At 36.9% G+C, this 23,576-nt stretch overlaps 1 protein-coding gene across 16 annotated transcripts in view; it reads right to left on the reverse strand.

Moving 5' to 3' along the window:
• Nucleotides 1-23,576, reverse strand: part of NCKAP5 (NCK associated protein 5) — a 942,960-nt gene that overhangs the window by 512,266 nt on the left and 407,118 nt on the right. The window contains exon 1 of one of the 16 annotated variants that reach the window (XM_073241354.1): nt 674-6,616. The exons of the other annotated variants lie outside the window; for them this stretch is intronic. The gene's annotated coding sequence lies outside the window, so the exon portion shown is untranslated. Of the gene's footprint in view, nt 1-673; nt 6,617-23,576 lie in introns of those variants that run through there. 16 annotated transcript variants of the gene reach the window in all.

Consider the following 23,576-nt stretch of genomic DNA (forward strand, 5'->3'; position numbering starts at 1 on the left):
TCGCGGATCCCTAGGGCTGGGGGCTGGGGTGGGAGGGTTCTGGTGTCATGGCAATGTCCGTGCCAAGTTCAGCGGCCTCCCAGTCTCTCTGGAGGTGACTCGCTTTGCTGGCACCTGAAAATCGGAGTCAAAGCCACGAGACAGGAGAAGCGCTGTACCTGAGTTTGGGTACGTGGCGATACTCAAGATGCACCGCCACCCCTGCCCCCTTCAGGAGTCTGGAGATTGCCGACGAGGAATTGCCTACACGTGTGCGTGCTTTCATTCGCACTTGAAGCACAAAAGCGAGGCCCACAGGTGGAGAGGAGGTAGCGCGTGTGTCGCGCGGTGCTCAGACGGCGTGGGGGCGGGGAGCCGGGTGAGCGCGCACACAGGTTCCCACCAGCCCACCAGCCGTCCCGGCCGCAGCGCGGTGCGAGTGGAAGAGCGACCCGCACCTCGCACCACCTCCCCGAACTTCTCCCCCTGCTGTTGGGATCCGGTAAGCTAGAAAGGAAGGGCGACTGTGAGAGAGGGCAGCAGAGGGCAGAGAGGGACCGAGGAGCCACCTTGGGAGGACAGAAGCAGGGCGTTTACAGGGACCAGTGGGAGCAATAGGGCTCCCAGGCCAGAGAGGCGGGCGGCCGCGTGCTGGGGGCGCGCCTGGGAGCGGAGCGGGCTGGCGTCTCCTTACCTGGCCTGTGGAGGAGCATTTTGCTGCGGGTCGGGAGCGGGGTGGGCGCAACCCCCCCGAGGCAGACCCTGCAGTGCTGTCACTTCGGCAGCATCAAGGCGCTGGCCGCAGAGCCCGGAGTTGACAAACTTGCCATGTCCGGAGCGCGCGGAGGTAGCCGGAGCCAGGGGCGCTCCACAGCGCACGGCGCAGGGCAGCCGGACCGGCGCGCTCCCTCAGGCTGCGCCGCTTTGTTACGCTCCTCTGGTCTCCCTGCGCCTAGCTCCCGGGGTCTCCACGCCCTGTCGGCAGTGGGACGTTTTTCACCGGCGATCTGGGAGGCCCCGCGAGTCCGCGTGCCACTTCCCTCCCGGAGGCGCCGGGTACAGAGCAGCCCAGGAGCGCCCGGCGGGACTGCGCAGTGAGCTCCTACCAGGCAGCTCCGGCCCCTGGATTCCCGCCCCCCACCTTCTCCCCCTCCCCGCCCCTCCGCGGCACCCCCATTCGAAGCTGCCTAGGATCGGGCGTCAAATCCAGCCCATCTGCTGCAATCATAATCAGTCTCAAACGAACGGTTCTGACAAATCTCCGCCTGGAGCCCGAGTTGGGGAAGCCAGTGGGTGAGGGGCGGGAGGGGAGGAGGGAGCGAGGGGCGACAGAGACCGGGCGCTGGGAGGAGGGGTGCCTAGAGGCTCCTATTGTCTACCCCAAACAGAGGAACTGAAAGGGGAAATGGGGACCCCCAAGGGGAAAAAGTGCTTTCCTTTCCCAGTTCCTAGTAAGAAAAACCAATCCCCTGGCAGGCCCTGACACACCCCACCCCCATCCCAAACTGAGCTTGATGAGCCTGGGTGGAACGAATTTCTGCTAATGAACTAAACAAACAGGTCCTGTAATCTTATCATCAGGCTAACCCAGACACTGGCAAGATATATAAAGTATTGTGATTGGCAGGTAAGAGCTGGAACTAACAGTCATTTGTCTGGAGTCAGAAGTTGGTTCCCAAGTACATTGGGAATAAAGCTTATGGGGAGAGAACTGGTTCGTAATTGTCCAAGCAGCTCAGGCCCTTTGCCTCCTGTTGGCATTTTGGGAGATAAAGGGGAAATTTGCTTTAAGAAAGAAAATGCTGAACTCAGTATAGCCGTATTTGTGTTCAAAGAATTCTCAGAATATATTTCCCCCATTTTCTCTTGGAAATACTCTTTTTAAGACATGTTATTAGAAAATGACTTCTAAAACTGATATTTTTCCAAACTAGTTTCTTCCGCAGATGAAATAAGGTGCTCCTGTGAATAAATATAGTCTATTTTCATATGCCATTTCAATATAACCACACATATTTCTATTGGTGATAGGCCTAAAAGGACTATGGCAAAAGTGTTTTCTTTTTTAATAAAAATAGCAGTTGTTCTAGATATACATAAACAAGTCTTAAAACATAAAGAATACAACCAATGGGATTATACCTGTTCTGTTGATCTTCTCAAGTGCTGGGAAATGTCCACTTGCCTTGAATGACAGCATGTGTTGAGGAAATAATATGTTGGCTAAACAAATCACCAGTTGAAAAGTTGAAGGGAGAATTTTTTGAGCCATTTATTCAGATAGGAATAATACCTTGGCAAAAATATATTTTATGGTGAAAATTGACTTGAGTTTTAAATCAGTGTTCATTCATTTGCTTTATGTTATATATAGTTGAAAAATGTGGGCAAGCTACATTAAGCACCCACTTGCCTTGGCAAAAACTGTGTCTTCTACTTATTTTATAGCCTAGTGGTGCTTATGACAGCACTGTGCAGCTATGAGCATTCCATAAATACTTACGTTTGAAGTTCTGATTTACAGGTCAGGATTAAAATCATATATATCATTGTGGCTTGATAGCAGAAGGAAAATGAGGTTCAAGTGTTAGTTCCTCCAGTAAGTAAATAATGAGTACAATTAGCTGATCAGATTTTAAGATATTATTATTAATATTTGGACAACTAGCTAATCAGATTTTAAGATATTATTAATATTTAAAAGTTAATGGCTTGCCACTGTCATTTTGTTTAATATTTTTATTAAGTTTATAAATTTTGTTGAAACATTGATCAACATGGTGCCAAGAAATAAATATTTCAAAAAGGTTGCTCTCCACCAGAACGAGGTACCATGCTGGTGACTGACTTTAGTAACAGTACCCAGGACAGTGATGGCTTTCAGGGAGAGAAGAGCTGAGCTGAGCGTCAAACACTGGGTGCACGCAGTGTCTGTGTTCTGCTGTGTTCTTTTCCCAAGATGGTAGTTTCATTTGCATCAGGGCCAAGTGGTAGGCTAAATGAATGGCCCAGTTCATCAAGACCTTGGTTCTAACTTCAAAATATATCCTATCTGATAATCTCAATTATTAAGTGTCCACAATGTGTCAGTGCTAGAATATATGAGTGCAAAGACAAAACATTTTGGCCTTGTGGAACTTACATTCTGGAGTGGAAGACAGACATTAGAAAAGCATACATAAGGAAATCATATTCTCTGGTATAAAGTAATCAATGATGTGAAGAAAAACTAAGCCAGGAGGGCTGTGTGGTATTCAAGTTTAAGTAGAGTGCTCAGTGCAGGTCTCACTGTGAATGCTAAATTTGAGTAAATAATTAAAGGAGATGAAGGGGCAGCCCAGCCATGTAAGTATCTGAGGGAAGGTGGTCCCAGGAAGCAGAAAGACCAAAGGTGGTGGTTCTTAGAGATGATTGTATCTGGTGAGGTCTAGGAAGGAGAGTGAAGGGAGAGGTTTTAATGGGGACTGTCTGAGAGGACAATCACTGGGTGGGACCTATCAGGCCAATTTAAGGACAAATTTTTACCCTAAGTGATATGGAAGGACGTGGACACACTGTTTTGAATAGAAGCATTTCATGATGTGATTGTTGAATGGGTCACTCTGGCTACCATCTTGTCAATTATGTGGGAGAAAAGGGGGAGGTCTTTATTAGGTTATTCCAAGAATCAAGGTGAGAGAGGACGGTTTGGACAGGACTTTATCAAAAAGGATGAGAATTGGTGGCAATTTGGGACTGTTTTGAACTTAAAGCCGACAATGTTTATTCAGAACAGGGGGGTTGGGAAAAAAAGAAGGGGTAATGAAAGTTCCAAGTGTTTGGCCTTCACAGCCAAAAGAATGGAGTTGCTATTTATTAAAATGGGGAAAACTATGAGTAGAACAAATTTTGGTAAAGAATCAAGGGCTGTTTTTTATGCTACATCTGGGATGCCTTTTAAGTTCAATTTTAAAAATAATTTACATAGAACTCTTAGAATACTTCCTGCCTTTTGTGGTGGTAGCACTTGTGTTAGTGGGGGTTCATGTGGGCAGTTGTTACTGATATTATGGATGTTTGCCAACCAAAATGAGAAACTGAGTAGGCCATTGAATATATAGTCAAGTGTGTGCTCAGGCACACATCCAAGGTGGCGATGTACGTTTAAAAACTGTGTAAAGTATAGATGGTTAAATTAAATCCATTGGATCGGATGGGATATTGACCTGTGAGTACAGTTGGAAAAGAGAAGACTTGGGAGGACTGAATTCTGAAAGGCATTCTGACTTCAAAAAGTCAAAGAAGGTGAAAAGAACCAGGTAAGGAGACTGACGTGAGTGGCAGCCAGTGAGGGACAAGGCAGACCAGAGAGTGTGCTCCCCCAGGAACCTAGTGAGGTAGGTATTTCAAGGAGGAGGGAGTGATCTGCTCTTCTCAGTCTCCTGATAGGATTGTTACCATAGGAAATCTAAAACATACAAAAACCTGAGAGAGTTTATCAAGGGTACTGGATAACTTAATTGTTTGTTTACAGTACAACATCCAGAGTGTCCTAGCATCTAACTAAGGATCAGGCACATGAAAGGTATTCAAATGGTGCTGACTCAAGTTATCAGTCAATGAAGGGATTAAATCCCTTATGCTTCAATGTATTTCTCAATTTACGATCTGTGGATGATTTTGAAGGGGTCTTCTATTCTCAAATTCAAGAAATATTAATGTTGGACAAGGTTTCTGAGAGGGAGTAGACCTGAGAAACATTATTAATGTTTCTCTTTTATTAATGCCAGTGTCAATGGACAAAAGACTTCTAATCCATAAGTCTCATATGGGACATTTTTTCAGACCATGTTCAATAACATTTAAATTAGTAACAAAGAAATGACTCACATACATGTAGAAGTTAAAAAATATACTTCTATAAGTAATCTGACAACTTAAGATAACACAATTTAAATGAGCAACCAACTTAAATATATACCTTATCAAAGAAAATATAAAATGGAAAATAAATGCATAGAAGGATGCTCATCAGTCATTGCAGAAAAGCAAATTAAAATCACAATAAGATATCCTCATACTCAATAGAATTAGCAAAATTAAAAAGACTAACAATCTCAAGTGTTGGCAGAATACAGAGCAACTTTAATTCTCATACATTAGTGGTAGAAATGCCAATTAGTGCATCAAATTTGGAAAACCAATTCTCAGTTTCTCATGAAGTTAAACATACACTTAGAAGACCATTGAGCAATCCCACATGTATCTTCTGGGTAGTTACCCAAGTGAAAACATATTGACACAAAGACTCGCACACAAATGTTTTATAGCAGATTCATTCATAATATCCACAAACTGGAAACCACCTGTATTTTTATCAACTTGTAAATAGATAAACAACCTGTGGCAGATCCACCCATACCATGAAATACTACTCAGCAATAAAAAGGAACCAATTATTGATAAATGTAATGATACAGAATGAATCTCATTCATGGTATTATTCTAAGTGAAATATCATACTTTATGACTGGCTTTTGTTTCATTCCATTTAATTCTAAAATACATTAAGGACAAAAAGCAGATATCAGTTGTTTCCGGTGGTGTGGATGGAGAGGGCATTGACTACAAAAAAGGCACAAGGGATGTATTTTGCATGTGGGAAATATAACATATCATGCCTGTTTGGTGGTTACAAAACTGTATTTTGTCAAACTCATCAAATTGTACACTTATTGGTGAATTATATGTAAGTTGTCTTAATAAAAAATATTTTTAAAAGAATAAAGAATTTAATGTGTCTTTTGGTAGGGGGATGAATAGCACTTTCCCATTTGAGAAGAGGAAGCTTACCTAAGAAGTATCACCAGTTTGTAATCCCCAGTGAAATACCTGATCCAAATAAGAATCACCAATAGATGCTAAAGCCAAATGGTAAAAGACTGATGGGAAATAGAATATTCACACAATACCAAATATCACCTTCTAATTTTTTGCTAATTGCCAAGGGAAAATATTATATCTTACAAGGGGAGAGAACATCTGACCTGTTCCTCCTTATATGATGCTATGTAAGATGTGCATAGTACCACCTATGAAGTGTTCCTGCAAAAACCATGCTGAACCTGATTCTTAGCAAGGCTTTTGATATGATGAACAGCTTACAAGAAATATGAAAGATAGAGGATCAGATAAATGATACCACAAGAAAATAAGGCAAATGCAGACTATGGGAAGCCCTGGAGCTCTTCAAAAAGCAGTGTCTGTGAGTAAATCATCCATAGATCTCCTATTGGATAAGAGAATTTTTATTGATTTTGCTAAGGTTGAAATGATGCTGTGGTTATAAAGGAAGAGGTCCTTATATTAAAAAGGCACATGCTAATAAAGTATTTAGGGCTGAAGTAAAATGGTGTTTACTACTCCCTTAAGAAAAAATACGTATGAAACAAAAATGCCAACATTTGCTGATGAAGGTTGTGGATAAATACGTGTTTTATTGCCCTCATCTTTTGATTTTTCTATAACTAATGATACAACAGATTTAAAATAATAGGACTACTGCACTATTAGCAACTTTAAAGCAGTAAATGTGAAAACATAGGTAAAATGATAAATGTTCTAAAATATAAAATGCAAACTTTTACTAAAACTCAAAAACCAACAAAATCTACTTAAATAAATCAATAATTGAAAAAAAATTTACCCTGAATAACCAATAGACCCAGATATTTTAGACATCTTTATTGAGTTATAATTCACATATCATAAAATTCACCCATTTAAACTATACAATTTGTTTTTAGTATATGATGGGTATTATAAATAATGCTGCTGAAAACATTCACATACAAGTTTTTGTGTGGAGGTATGTTTTCATTTCTCCTGCAAATATATCTAGAAATAGAATTTCTGAGTGCTATGAATACTCTAACACTTTGAGGAACTGCTGAATTGTTTTCTAAAGGAAGTGCACTATTTTACATTTCCACTAGGATTTTTTATTATTTATTATAGCCATTCTCATGGGTATAAAGTGTTCTCATTGTGATTTTGATTTGCATTTTCCTAATGGCTGATGATCTTTTAACTGGTATCTTTTCATGCACTTATTGGCCATTTGTATATCTTTGGGGAAATTTGTTTTTAATACCTATGCTCATTTTTAAATAGGGTTATTTATCTTTTTATTGTTGAATTGTGGGCCCAGATGTTCTTTAAGGCAATTTTTACAAAACCCTAATATCCACATCTTACAGAAAGAGTTCTAGGAAATAGAAAAAGATGAAGAGAAGAGAAAGAGGACTAGAAGGTGGAGAAGAGAGACAGGAAGAGAAGAAGACTTATGAGTCATCTAGAATTACTTTAATACTAAAATTAAACAGATGATATGGGAAAGGAAAATTAATGCAGTTTCAAAAATCCTAAATCAAACTGAATCCATCAATATGAAAAATAGTAGCAGTAGCAGTAATAATGGTAATAATCATATGGCATGATCAAGTAAGATTTATCCTGTAATGCAAAGGTGATTTGGCTCTAGAAAAATCTATTGATTGTCAATAAAAATATTTTTAGAAGATTAAAAAATAAGATACAGCCATTTCAATAGATGTAGAAAATTTCAATAACATTCAACATGTCATGATTTTTTTTTTAAATAACAAACGTCTTTCACAAACTAGGAATAGATGGGAACTTATTTAAGTTGGTAAAGGGTATCTACCAAAAAATCTATAGCACACATCATACTAAGTAGTGAAATTTAAGCACATTTCCTTTAAATTTTTGCTCTAGTCAATGTTCAATAGAAATGTTAAAATTCTGTTTAACATTTTCTAGAAGGTCTTATTTAGAGCAATGATATAAAGAAAACAAAAGGTGTCAGAACCAGGAAGTAATGAACAAAACCATCATTATTCATACTTAATATTGTTATCTCCATAGAAAATTGAAGATAACCTGGAGGCAAATCATCAGGTATATTGAGAGTAGCATGTTTATTAAATAAAAGAACAACATACTAAAACAGATAGTGTCCCTAGCCTAGATGCCAAATTATTTAAAATGTAACATATTTAGAAAATTCCATTTAAAATAGTAAAAAAAAAAAATAGGTACAGAGGAATGAGTATAAAGATGAGTAAAAACATTTTTATATAGAGTACTTTGTTGATTGGCATAAAAGAACTAAAATTAGGAAAATGTAGATTAAAAGACTCAATATCCTAACTTAATCTTTAAATATGAAACATTATCAAAATCCCAGCAGGTTTAAACATTGAACATTACCAATTAATCCTTGAAATTCTTATAAAAGAGAAAAGGCCCCAAAATAACTAATTTTTAAGGAGGGTGACTCCACTAACATCCAAAAAAGGGCCAGGCACCTTACTATAACAGACAATTAAACAGGTGAGATAAATAAATACATCAGTGGAATAGAAAGAGAACCTGGAAAGAGACCCACATATATGGAATTGGGCTGTGTGACAGAAATGACATCATTAATTAGTGGGGAAAGGATTGACTATTGAGACAATGACATCAGGTCAACTTTATACTTGAAAGATGTTGATGATGTGGAACAACAGGAACTCTCACAAATTATGGGAATGCCAAATGAAGAGCCAGTTTGGGCAGCAGGCTCTTACAAATATAAACATACTCATCATATGATTCAGCAGTTATGCTCCTTGGTATTTACACAGAAGAGCTGAAAACATACATCCAAATAAAAACCTGTGCATGGACTCCAGTTTGAAAAAGACAGATGCACCCCTATGTTTATTGCAGCACTATTTACAATAGCCAAGAAATGGAAGCAACCTAAGTGTCCATCAGTAGATGAATGGATAAAGAAGATGTGGTACATATACACAATGGAATATTATTCAGCCATAAGAAGAAAACAAATCCTACCATTTGCAACAACATGGATGGAGCTAGAGGGTATTATGCTCAGTGAAATAAGCCAAACGGAGAAAGACAAATACCAAATGATTTCACTCATCTGTGGAATATAAGAACAAAAGAAAAACTGAAGGAACAAAACAGCAGCAGAATCACAGAACCCAAGAATGGACTAACAGTTACCAAAGGGAAAGAGACTGGGGAGAATGGGAGGGTAGGGAGGGATAAGGGTGGGGAAGAAGAAAGGGGATATTATGATTAGCATGTATAATGTGGGGGGTGGGGGAAAGAGGAGGGCTGTGCAACACAGAGAAGACAAGTAGTGATTCTACATCTTACTATGCTGATGGGCAGTGACTGTAATGGGGTTTGTGGGGGGAACTTGGGGTAGGGGAGAGCCTAGTAAACATAATGTTCTTCATGTAATTGTAGATTAATGATAACAAAATTAAAAAATTTTTTTTTAAAAACCTGTGCATAGATGTTTAGAGCAGCTTTATTCATAATTTCCAAAACTTGGAAGCAACCAAGATGTCCCTCAGTGGGTGAATGGATAAATATACAATGGTACATCCAGACAATGGAATATTGTTCAGAATTAAAAAGAAATGATCAAGCCATGAAAAAACATGGAGGAACATTAGATGCATATTACCAAGTGGAAGAAGTCAATCTAAGGCAACAGACTGTGTGATTATAACTATATGACATTTGGGAAAAGGCAAAACTGTGGAAACAATACAAAGATCAATGGTGCCCAGGAGTGAGGGGAGAGGGAAAGATCAATAGGAAAGCACAGAGGAATTTTAGGGTAGTGAAAATACTCAGCACGGTATTATAATTACATATATTTCATTATAAGTTTGTCCAAAACCATAGAATGTACACACCATCAAGAGTGAGCTCTAAAGTGAACTATGGACTTGGGATGATTATGACGTGTCAACACAGGCTCATCCCTGGTAAAAATGTACCATTATGGTGACTGCATGTTGGTAATGGGGGAGGCTCTGCCTGCGTAGAGGCAGAAGGATTATGGGAAATTTCTGTACTTCCTCTCAGTTTTATTGTAAACCTAAAACTCCTCTTAAAAAAAAAAACACTAAATGTGAAAAGCAAATCTATAAAACTTTGTAAAGAATGCTTTGGAGAATACTTTTATATTATCAGGCTGAGAAGTATAATGAAGTATCTCATGATATTAAATATTTGAAATTCTATGAGAAAAGAAAATGCCATAAAGAAAATGAAAAGTCAAGGCACAGACTAGAGGAATCTTTTTGAAACATATATATACTAATAAGAATCAACGTTTTAAATCTGTAAATTTGTAAAAAACTGCACATGAGTAGGAAGCATTTTTTAAAAAGGGACAGTATATGAATGGGCAGTTCAGAGAAGATAATTAAATGGCAATAGATATATTAAAGTGCTCAATCTCATTACTAAGGAAACAAAACAATGAGATACCCATGCTTATTATAATAGCAAAAAGTAATCATTCTGAGTACCATATGCATTGGAGAGTAAGTGTGGAAACAGGACCTCTCACACATCTCAGACAGAAACAGTACAGACCTATGTTGTAAAGTTGAAGGCACTCATGCCCTAAGACACAGCAGCCCCACCCAGATATATGTACCTGCTCAGAGGAAAGTCTCACACACACGCAAGCACACAGGAAATAGAAAAATCCATTATATACTAAGTCTCAAAGTAAACGTAAGTTCCACAAAGTACAAAGATTGTAAGCACTTGCTGATAACATTGCACTAAAACTAAATCATCAACTACATTAAAAAACTAAATGCCCTGCCTTCTGTAACTGGAACATTAACTTTTAAGCAAGTCTTAAATGAGAGAATTTAAACTAAAATTTAAAAACTCCTAGAAAATGATAGGGAAAACAACTGGATGCATTTAAATCAGTGGTCACAGAAAAAATAATAGTCCCTAAACAGTTAACAATAAAAATGTTAAAGTATAAATAAATCTAAATTCTCAGCTCAAAAGACGAAAAAAGGAAAATTAACCAAAGAAAGCACAGGAAAAGACAAAGACAAGAGCAAAATGTAATGAAGTAGAGAACAGGAAAGCAATAAGCCTAGTTAAGAAATTAAAATCTAGCAATAAGCCGAGTTAAGAAATTAAAATCTAGCTTATTTCTTTTAAATAGAACACTACATAACTTGACATTTACAAAAAAGAAAAAGGTGGAGGGAGAGAAGAAAGCACAAATATACAAGATACATGACAAACAGGAAATAACCACTGAAACAGAAAAAAAGTGTTTTTTAAAGTATAAGAGGCTACTTTACAGATTTTGTTTCTATTCAAAAAAATTTAAAAATATATATAAAATGGAATAATTCTTTGGAAAAGATGTTTATGAGAACTTGATCTATTAGAGACAGAAATTTTAATCAAACCAATGTTTCTAGAAGATAAATTGGGTAATAGATCTACTATCCCAATAAAAAAAACTACATGCTCATAAGATTTCCCTGGAGAATTATAAAAAATCCCCAAGATCAGACTATACCAATGTTCTGTATTTTTTCTAAAATGTGAAAAATTAAGGAAAATTTCCTAATTATTTTTATAAATCAGGTATAATATTGACAGTAGTTATGGACTGAATGTTTTCATTCATAACAAATTTGTATGTTGAAACTCTACCCAGCAATGTGATGGTATTAGGAGGTGAGGCCTTTGGGAAGTAATTAGTGTTAGATGAGGTCATCAGGGTGAGCTGTCATTAATGGAACTGGTGTACCGGGAAGAGTCCTCCCTCAGCTCTCACTGTATGAGGATACAAAAGCATAAGGATATAAGCAGTCAGCTGTCTGCAGCTCAGAAGAGGGCACTCACCAGAACTCAACCATGCTGGCACCCTGGTTTTGGACTTTTAACTTCCAGAACTTTTAGAAATTAATTTCTGTCCTTGATAAGCCACCCAGTTTATGGTATTTTGCTACAGCAGCCAGAACTAAGAGAACACTTTAACCTTATAAAGGCAGTTTAAAAATATTATAGACCAGTGTCACTCTACATCAATGCAAGAAAACTAAATAAAATAGAAGCAAAACAATGTGAACTGCACTGAAGATATATACCATGATCAAAGGCCACTTGCATTTGGCTTAATGTTAATCAATCATTAATATACCATATTATTAAATCGAATGAGAAAAATTTCTTAAGTCTCTTCACAGATATTTTAAAAGCCTTTGATAAAATTTAACACCCTCCCTGATCAAAACTCAGGAATATAGAAACTGATGCATATTTTGTTAACATGGTAAACTACACACACATATGCCCAGTACTAACACCAGTTTATCCCAATAGAACAATATTTGAAGCATTTCTAGTAAAATCAGGAATAAGGTAAGGATGCCACTCTTTTCCACTACTATTCAACATTATATTGTAGTCAATGCAGTTTTGAGGTAAGTCAAATAGAGGCCTAAAAATTGGGGAAAAGAAGTAAAAATGGTATTTTCTGATGATATGGTCGTATGTCTGGAAAATTATGTGAATCAACAATAAAATTAGCTCCAATGATAAAAATTCAGATTCAGAAAAAACATACAGAAATCAGCCACTTTCACATATATTAATAACTTATTAGAGGATATACTGTAATAGAAAGCCTCATTTGTATTACTAACTAAGAAGATACAATACTTAAGGGAAATCTTAAAATGAAATATATAAAATCTATATGAGGAAAACTTCAAATCTCAAAGTCACAAAAACAAACTTGAAAAATAGACTTTCACTGTTCTATGACATAATGACTGCATATTAAAATGTGAGCTCTAAGTTACTTTATAAAGGCAACACAATTTCAATAAAAATACCAACAATTCTTTTGGAGCTAAACAATAACACCAAAGTTCATGTGAAAAAACTTGTAAGAACAGACAGGAAATCACTGAAAAACAAAAGTCATAAAGAGAAAAGGAGTTCTTCCATACAGTAAACACACTATAAAGCTGCTATTATAAAAACAGTATGGTGCATGGATACACAGACAGAGCAAGAATAAATTCCAAACTCCAGAAATGGTCCAACAAACATATGAAAATACACTTACAATTAAGATGGCCTTTCAAATCACTGAGTCAACAATGGGTTTTTTTCTTTTTCTAATAAACAATGCTGGGACTTGTTGACCATTTGACCAAAATGAACATTAAATTCATACTTCAAACCATACAGAAGCATAAACTCCAAACAGATTAGGAATCTGCATGTAAAAAAATGAGACCATCAAGTACAAAAGAAAACAACCACAGGTGAAATTCTCTATAACCCAGATAAAAGGAACGGTTACCTCACTCCTTTGACTCAAGCTCCAGGTGCAGTAAAAGATTAATTAATCTTACTACCTAAAAATTGTTAAATAGCATGATATATTAGTTTTCTATGGCTGTTCAAAGAAACTATCACAGATTTAGTGGTTTAAAACTACACAAATTACTACCTTATAGTTTGTAGGTCAGAATTCCAACTGGCCTTACTGGTCTGAAATCAAGGTGTCAGGAGGGTCACAATGCTTTTTGGAGGCCCTAGAGAGAATCCCATTCCCCTTTTCTAGCTTCTTAGACACTGTCCACATTCCTTGGCTGATGGCCCTTTCCTACATCTTCAAAGCCAGCAATACTGTTGCTCTCTGATCTTTTTATCTGTTCATATCTCCCTCTAACCAAGGCCAAGAATGATTCTTAGCTATTAAGGACCCTTGTGATTATGTTGGGCCCACCTGACTAGTCCAGGAATATGCTCTCCATCTGATGGTCCTCCTGCAAAGTACCTTTTGCCACATAAGGTAACATATTTATAGGTCTGAGAATTAGGACATGGACGTCTTTGGAGACCATTATTCTGCCTACCACACATAGCAAAACCCACACACATAATCAAAAGTCTACTGATATTGCTGGGAGAAAGTATCTTTACTATATCATATTTAAAAGTTAGTATTTCCAATATTCAAAAATCTCTTAAAATGAAAGGAAAATTTTAGTAGAAAAAGCTGGCAGAAGTCATATACAGACAATTCACAAAATGATATGAAAGTGGACCTTGAACACATAAAAAGATGTTCAAGCTCACTCCTAACCAGAGAGATGCAAATTAAAATTACACCAAGCTCCATCTATCTGACTGGAGAAAATTTAGACATTTAAAAACTTATTCTACTGTTGAGACTGTGCTAAATACAGTCTTATACATTGCTGGCAAAAGTTAAATTGGTACAAACTTCTTAGAGGAATGTTTTCAACAACCAACAAAACTCCATTTGTACTTAATATTTGAGTGAGTATTCTCACTTTTTCCAATTTAACCTCAAAATGTACTTCCAATAACACCAAAATACATAGGCTCATTGGTTATTCATTGCTACATTGTTTGTAATTGTAAATTGTTGCTTAAAATGCTAGTAATTATGCTTGCTCTCCATATATATCTTTTTATCCATATTTTATGGTTTGTCTTACCTTTCAGGATGGATTTAAACTGCTATTCAACTTTATAATCCTGCGTGAATAGTTTCTACAATCTTTTCTACATAGTAGCACTGAATAAATGTTTTCAGTTTGGAAATTATTAGGTCTAAATAGTCATTTGTTATAAGAAATTTTATTTTGGAATAAAGCTCTCATATAACACTATATAGCTTATTCCTTTTGGATTTTATTGTTGTCTACTATACCATTTTCGTGGTTCTTACTAAGTGTCTTATCACAGCCAATCTTCATTAGGGAAATTTGGTTTCTTCAGTAATTAAAACTCTGTGGCTAGGGCACAGAGCTGAATTCAGCACAGTCACTTGGAGCAAGGTTCCACTGGACTTTCCATACTTTTTGTCACAACTGAGAAGTCCATTGTTCTATGATGACATTATCACCATTAATAAATGTATAAATGAAATGCACCTGAGAACAGCCTGGTGATTGTCCTAGGTCTTGGTAACAATGCAAGTAAATATACACCCATGCTCTATCAGTCAGTCCACTTTTTAAACTTAAAGATTAGTGTTCTTTTTTTAATACAGCTATTCATACACCTATCATTTATTAATCAATTTTTACATCAGAAATTATTCCAGGTTTTTAAAATCAAAAGTCTATAGCGTGTAAACCAAAAAAAGTTCCTAACTTCAATTTTTAACAGTTTAGTTTCTGGGAATTTTATGTTTATATTTAGATCCTGTTTTTAGACTGTCTCCTTAAATGAGTGTGTATTACATGTGTTAGTAATAATGTACATATGTATATACACATACATATACATTATTATATATATATATATATATATATATATAGTGTGTGTGTGTGTGCATATATCTCTATAAGCCCATACATTACTTTAATTAGAATGCCTCCCTTTATATTGGGGAACCTATAAGCAAAGAAGGTGGAAAAATTCCCCTCATGCACACACATGCTGAAGTTTACCTAAGCCCATCAAATTCAAAGCTCAGATAAGCATCCACACATATGTGAAATGGCTGTATATGGGGATGGGTAGAATATATTTAAGCCAAACTTGAATGTAGGAAATTCATTATCTGCTCCTCTACCCAAACACGGAGATAGCTTCCATGGTTTTCCAGCAACCTGTAGAATGCAGTCCAATGAAAATAATATGATCGTATTTTTGAGAGGAAAAAGTTAGCAATGTGGTATCTTTCTCACTAATTCTAAAAACATTTTACAAGGATCTTATTAACCATTGAAAGTTTTTTTTGATGATTGATGGTTTTGAAGTTTTTAATGTTTCTAATAATAGAATCATAGAAAGAATAAGATTATGGAAAGGAACCTAATACCCCTATTCCCACTTGCTTGATAGGAGAGGAAATTGAGCTTATGTGGTATTTAGGAACCACAAGGGATTCAGGGAGAGGACTGCGAGTTAGCTGGGGGTTTCTTCACCGCTTTTCATCACTTAGCCACCAGACTAGTGGGGCTTTCAGAGCCCCAGAGCTGAGCAGAACAGCTTGAAAGCATATCTTAGAAGGATGTGGACTCATGAATTCAAATTTGTGACAACCTTCAATCCTCTACTTATCCAGGAGTTGGTATGTAGGGGGTTGCAAACAACACAAGGAAGTTTTGTAAAAACTCACTCTAGCAATTGGCACCTACAGTTGAAATCTTGCCTAAAAACTTTTGTTGTAACACAAACACAGCCACTTATTTATGGACTGTCTGTGACTGCTTTTGAACTCCAGCTACGAAACTGAGTAGTTGTGACAGTAACCATAAGGATACAGCTGGTAAAAAAATATTTGCTATCTGGCCTTTAGCAGAAAGTTTGCTGACCCCTTCTCCAGAAAATGTCACTCTCTTATAAGCTGTTATAAAAATGAATAAATATGCTTTTTAAAACTACTAATGATTATGATTTTGAGTTATACTTTGAAACAACTATGGTAATTAAATAAATGCTATTAATTTTAATGAGCCCTTATTTCTGATACAAGCTATTCTATAGCTTATACATTCCTGCAGAATGTTAGTGACATTCCATTTTTAATAGTAAATAGGAGTCATTTTTGCTAATTAACTTTTGAAAATTAAACCTAAATTAACTTTTTATAGCCAGCAATAACTACAGCAAAGATTGCTTCCACATAATTAAAATACAGTGCTCCTAATGAATAGATATCCACTTAAAACTTTCTTTACAAAGATAATTATAGTTGCTTATAGTTCCATTTTGTCCTATGTGCATTGAAGATTATTGTATTTTCCCAAAATGTAAACATTTTTAAAAATCTATTTTTATGCATTAGAAATGTAACAATTATCAAACTTCTAAAATATTCTGTAACATTTTTATATTGAAAAGCTGCTCTTTGGGCAATTATGATAAATTAAATATTAAGAACAAACCCCATCGTTTCTTATAGAAGGAATAAAATTTTAAGACATATCCGAAGATATATCAGGTATAAAATAAAGGAAAAAACTACAGGTGAAACTGGTATTTAAGGGATTAAAATTAGGGAGAACCAAAATAAATAATTAATTTTTAGGAAATACAGTCTAGGTATCAGTGAAAGTCTCTTCTGCCTTTATACTATTTTGGCCTGTATATGGAGTCAGGATAGGCTAGGTTATACCATGACAACAAACAATCCCCAGATATTTCTGGCGTGAGATGAAAGCTTAATTCTTCCTCATAGTACATGTTGGCAGGCACCTCTGCTCATGGTAGTCATTCTATGACTCTACCTTTATATCAACCATCATGTTGAGCATTGCTGGTTGCCACGCCAGAACAAAAGAGCACAACGGAGTGTTGCACATCCACGATTAAATGTGTCAACTTGGAATGTCACTTTTGCTGACAACTCACTGACCAGAATGAGTCACATGACCCCTTTAGAGTACAAGGGTGTTGCAGTGCTATTATATGCTTATATGGGATAGAGCTGGACATATTTCTTAACAATTTACTGAATGTTTAAGATAATGATTAAGGACTCAACCCTCAGGCCAGACTAGTTAATTGTCTGTAATTCCCATTCGTAAAGTGAGAATACTAAATCTGACAGAACTGTGAGGATTAAGTGAATTGATACATATGGAGTGCCTTGAAGAGAACTAGCATTTAGTAAGGTGCTGTTATTTCATTTCAAGCTCTGTATTTGCCACACTGCTCTTTAGAGTCAAAATCACAGGAGGACAGTTTGAGGGCCGCTGACGGGCCCAGCAGGGATGCCTGCGAGAAGTACTCCTGAGAAAAGAACCATGACTGAATCAAACAAATCAAAATGCCAGGTCCTCCTTCTAAGTAATATTGATCCAGGAGGCAGGAGACAGCTATTAGTGGGATACCAATTTAGTTTAACAGAAGCTAGAGGACCAAGGCAATAAAGACACTAAAACTGATGGTAGGTATTAAGAAATGTGAAGATCAGAGGATGAACATAGGGTTTGAACATACATGGAACCAGTGAATGCAGGATGCTGGACAGGTCTAGTATATAATATATATATTTGAATAATGCAGTATATCAATAGGACCTTTTCTAATGTGTGATTTACAAGGCTTAATCAGGCTAAATATGAGAGTTTAATAGAAGATTCTCTATAAAAAGGGCAAGTACAAAAAGGCAAGAGGAAGAATGGGAACAAAGACAAAGCAAACCAGGAATCAGAGTCCAGGCAATGTAGACAGATAGCTCTTCTCCTTCGTAGAAACACAGCAAGCATGGGGCTGATGGTACTGTCCATTCCTACCAGAGCTCCTGTTGCCTCAGCACTGGCACCAGCGCAATTGCTCTGAATCCAAGACCGCCCACCCATGACCATCAACCCATGATGACCTGTGTGTCCCTATGCAAACAATTCTGGGCTATTAGGCACCAGATGAATGTATAAGCAGACCTGATTTCCTCTTCCAGAAACTTACTGGTTCAGAAGGGAGACAGAGAAGCTATTAGCCTACCCATAATGTAAATCAGAATGAAATAAGTTCTTTACTTCATATACATGCCCAACTGATGGGAGTGCAGAAGACTGAGCATTTTAAGAGATTTTAAAGAAGAAGAGGGATAAAAAGTTGGAGAATGCAGCAAATACCTAGCTAATAGAATATCATGAGCAGCTATGAAAACCATTAAGATTGACCATTTGGAGGAGAAAAAAAATGTTTAAAAAAGTAAAAGAAGCTTTTTACTTTATTTCACCCATATGTAGTTAATTCTGCAGCACTCCTTAAAAGGTCTCATTCCACATATATCCATGCATATAAACCTCTGTTATCCACCCCACAATATATTAATTACAATTTAAAAGTGACTATTTGATTTGAATTTTATCTTGGTAATCTTGAAATATATGCTCCACAGTCTACATTTTCCTAGATGCTCACGAATTCAAAAGATCATAGAACTACAAAAGAATTTCAACCCAAATTTCTGCTCTACAGATGAAAGTTATTTATCTAGAGCACAGCCAGAATGAATGGAACGACTGGATGTCGTAAAGTTAACATTTAAAAATCACTTTCTAGTATGGCTAACAACTGAAAAATGACTGAAGCTTGTGTGTGTTGAGGACAAAGAGAAACCCTACTTCACAAAGCAGGACTTATATTTATGCAAGTTATTACCCAACAAAAGGATGGAAAAGTTAGAAATACAATAGATTTTAAATGACTTACATAAATTAATGACAGGCCCATCATCGCAGTTAATAAGAAAAAATACAATGTTTGGGTCATGGCACAAATGTCTGAAGTTAACATCAAAGAGACCCCACTTTGACAAGTCTTCCAGAGACAGAGGTGGCACAGGGCCATGATGCTCTTTGACAGTCGTCACTTCCATTTGTGAAGCCTACAAGTGCTGCATTTTGGGTGCCTGAAACAAGGAACTACTAGGCTGCTCAGTTTGTGAATACAAGCTGGACTTCCACGGAACAAATCTTTGACTATACATTAACAAACACAACTATATCTGAAGTTTCTTGTTCCCAAGCAGAAGCATTCTAACTTTACCAGAAGAATCAGATCTTGGAAATCCCATGAGAAAGTTTTCATAAGGATTTATCCACACTTTCTTCTTTGGTTTGCTCAAATGAGCAGCAGGAAACCTTCCAGAAGTCCTGGACCTCTGACCCTTTTGTGGTTTTCCCATCAACATACGCAAACATCCACGGAGCAATTCCAAATCTCACTGCGTTGTAGCATGACCTTGCGATAAAGTATTATCGCTATATCTAGAGCACTTCCAATTCAACCCACTGTAGGATATGAGTTTAACTGCATGTTCCTTGGGAAAAAGAAAATTTTATTGACTCAGAAGTGTTAGAAACCACTGTAGTATATACCTATCTGGTTTCCAAATGTTCTTCTCAAGCAGCCCTCATGGACCCCTTCAGGATGTTTCCTGATGACAAGTAAATCAGCATTTGCCTTTCACTCAATCTAAGCTCGTGCCTTCTCTGGGACAATATCAGGACACACATCTGACAAGGGTTCCAGCTTATTAATTTACTCCAATGTCTTGTGGCCATTTGACTGGAAAACTAATCTGAACTGTATTTATTGCAAAATTTTCAACAATGTGACAGAGATGAATGCAAACTTCATACAGTCATTTTCAGCCATTTTCCACACTCAAAATGTTAACTTTAAAATTTGAAGGAAGAAGATAATGGTTCTACTTTAAAACTGCCTGAAAGTGGAACTTCTATAACAATAGTTTAGCATCGAGCCAGAAAAATAAACTCACCTGCTAGTGTAGTAAATGGACTAGAAAGAACCTGAGCAGAGATTGGGGTGGGGGTGGGAGTAGTGAAGAAGAAAAGGCAGTGGAATTGGATTTCTAGAATAAATGATTAGAAGCTCTTAGCATAATTTATCTTCAAGAAGTGGTATCTTCTTTTACAAAATGTACGTATCACTGTCATAATATGGCTGAAACTGGAAAAATCTAAATGTTAACCATGACAAGCATTTATAGTGCCCACCTTCAATCTCTGTCTCCACCTGAACACACAATTAGGTCCATTCACTTTGGCTGTGCTCTGGATAAATATCTTCTTGTGAGCTTTGTTTCTTCTTTCTAGCATTATCCTCCTTGATATTCCTTAACCCTGGAACTGTAAATGTTAAATTAATAGTTATTCATTTCAATGATGAAATGAAACTCACTCCCTTCTTCCTTCTGAGGGCCAGACTAATTGTCCAATGAAAGTTCTACCAAGGTCAGGAAGGACCTAACTGACTTGGAGTCATTAAATCTGCTCTGCCCTCTTAACCATAAATTAAGCCCTGGTGCTGGAAAAAGGGAGAGTGAAATAGGACAAGGTAATTTTAAAATATCAGGAAATAAGGAAGCAGTGGCAAAAAGGAGGATGGATTTTCTAAATTTAAAACACTCCTTGCCTTTTCTTGAAATAATGATTTATATTCTTTGAGTCCACAAGAGTGTGTAACTGGATATGCATGATGCAATGCTGGAATTTTAGGTATTTTACCTAAAGGTTAATAACAATTAATACCACTGGGGGAAAAAATCATAAAGTTAAAATAACAGCACTTTCTCAAAGAATGACTGAAACTGGACTTGTAATCTGGACATAATAAAGCATATTATGTTTATATTAGAGCCCCACACATTAAGAGGAAAACTGACAAACTAGAGTAAGTCCAAGAGGTGGCCATGATTAAGGTGGGGTCTCAAAGAAGTTGTACAAGGAACAATGGAAAAACCTACATTGCTTCCTTTGGAAAAGTGAAGACTGAGACCAAACTATAAAACTGTCTCAAAATATTTAAAAAGAATGGTACACAGAAGGGGAAAACAGTCATTACAAGTAGAGCTACTGATAAGAGTGAAAAGCCAGATGATCTGTCAACCAGTGTGAAGGGGTGTCTGGCTTCTTCCTGTCCACAGCAGCAGAATCAATTCTACACAACATTTGAACAATGGTCCCCCGGGGTTTGCTTTCACTCATGCAGTGGTAGATCTCACTACCTCAAGAACACCTTCCTCCACGTTAGTGGGTAGAAAGGGTCAGAACATTCCTTCCTAACACTGAGTTGCCATCTCTCAGGTTCTGACTTAGGTAACTGGTTAACTAGTTCTGTCCTCATGAATATCCCAGAAAACTATTAATCCCTTTCCACAAGATAAATCATTTCATTTTCAAAACACTTGTAGGTCTATTCCTTAGTTTTCTACTTGTGAACTAAGTATTTCCAATTCCTTTCACCATTATTCATTTAGTATTCTGCACTTTATACCATCTCAGCCACTGGTCTTCTGGACACTCCTTGATTTTCACTATCTTTAATTGACATCTGAAATAAATACTCTAGATACAGTGTTATCAGCAAAAGGACCACATAGAATTTTTAATTCCCCTCTTCAAGAAAAATTACTTAATATGTGCGAGTTGAAACCTATTATGTTCAACTCTATGCTAGACACCATTCAGTACATCAGCTGTTGATAATATTTGTAGAGAAAAATAAATGTACGTAGAATAGTTTTGGAGTTTTTACAAGATGTAAATCATTGTGTGTATATGTGTGGTATGGTCTCAAACTCAAGGAGGATTAAAACAAATGGAACCCAGGAAGGCTGAGGAACCCACATGAGGAGTTACAGGTCAGGAAGACTCTGAAGCGTGGGTAGGACTTGTCTGTCTGGAGTGGAGATGGGGACAACAGAGTGTGTGTGCAGGTATCACCAGTAATAAAGGAGGTCAGGGATGGTAACAGTATGTGTAGGTAGAAATATAAATATATTTGTATCGTAATATTTCCAGTAAAACTTCCTTTCTTTCATTCCACTTCTTGATATTTATCTGAAGAACATGAAAACACCCATTTGAAGAAATATGTGCACCCCTGTGTTCATTGCAGCATTATCTACAAAGAGCCAAAATAGGGAAGCAACTTAAGTACCTATTGACAGATGAATGGATATAGTATACAGTTGATCCTTGAACAACACCAGTTTGAACTGCACAGGTCTACTTATACATGGATTTTTTTCAATAAATATACTGTATTTCTAATTGGATGTAAGGCAGCAGAATCCATAGGCAATGTGGTCAAGAAATGCAAAAGAGAAATGTGGTACTTCATGGCCCATATGGGAACAGAACTTATAACCTTGACACTATCAATACCATACTCTAAACAACTGAGCTAACCAGCTGCTATTTGGACCTAAGAGTCATGCCAGGATCTGAGAAGAGTCAAGGCCCAGGTCATGCAACTCAGAGAGGGGCAGGAAACTTTTGCTCTTTGGATGTTGCCTCCTCCCAGCCCAGGCCTGATCCACGTGTAGAAAGCTGTCAATGCTGTCAGCAAGCAATAGATAAGCTAATTAATCCTCTGTTTGCTCTCTTTCTCTATTGGACCCTACAGCTCTCCTATTTCTTTTCTACTTTTCTATGTTTCATCTGAAGTTAACTAACCCATTTAATATACATTTAATATAAGTTAATATACAGGGCTATTTGTTTTTGGGGAGTTAGAAGTTATATGCAGATTTTCAATTGTACTGGGGGTTATCACACCCATGTTCAAAGATCAATTGTATATGCACAGTAGGATATTACTCATCCATAAAAAAGAATGAAAACTTGCCATTTGTGACAACATGGATGGACCTAGAGGGTATTATTCTAAGTGATGTCAGAGAAAGAAGAATACCATGATTTCACTTACATGTGGAGTCTAAAAACAAAACAAATGAACAAAATAGAAACAAACTCATAAATACAGAGGACAGACTGGTGATTGCCATAGGGGAGTGGAGGGTGGAAATTGACAAAATAGGTGAAAAGGATTAAGGGGTACACATTTCTGGTTATGAAATAAATAAGTCATGGATGTAATCTCCAGTGCAGGAAATATAGTAAAAAATATAATAGCTGTGTATGGTGACAGATGGCAACTAGACCTATTATGGTGATCATTTTGTAATATATAAAAATACCAGGTTGCTATGTTGAACACCTGAAATTAATATAATACTGTATGCCAATTATAATTAATTAAAAACATTTAAAAAAATGCTTGACTGTGCTATAAAATTTCCAGGACTCAGATTTCCACGGTTATCTCATTAGGCAAATTAATTCTTGGTAAAATACTACCATGAGCTAAGACTGCAATGCTAGAACTCTCCTCAGGTGACAAGTACAGATTTCAGC

The sequence above is a fragment of the Manis javanica genome, chromosome 7 (genome assembly GCF_040802235.1).
Source record: "Manis javanica isolate MJ-LG chromosome 7, MJ_LKY, whole genome shotgun sequence".
In the NCBI taxonomy this organism is placed as follows: Eukaryota; Metazoa; Chordata; class Mammalia; order Pholidota; family Manidae; genus Manis; species Manis javanica.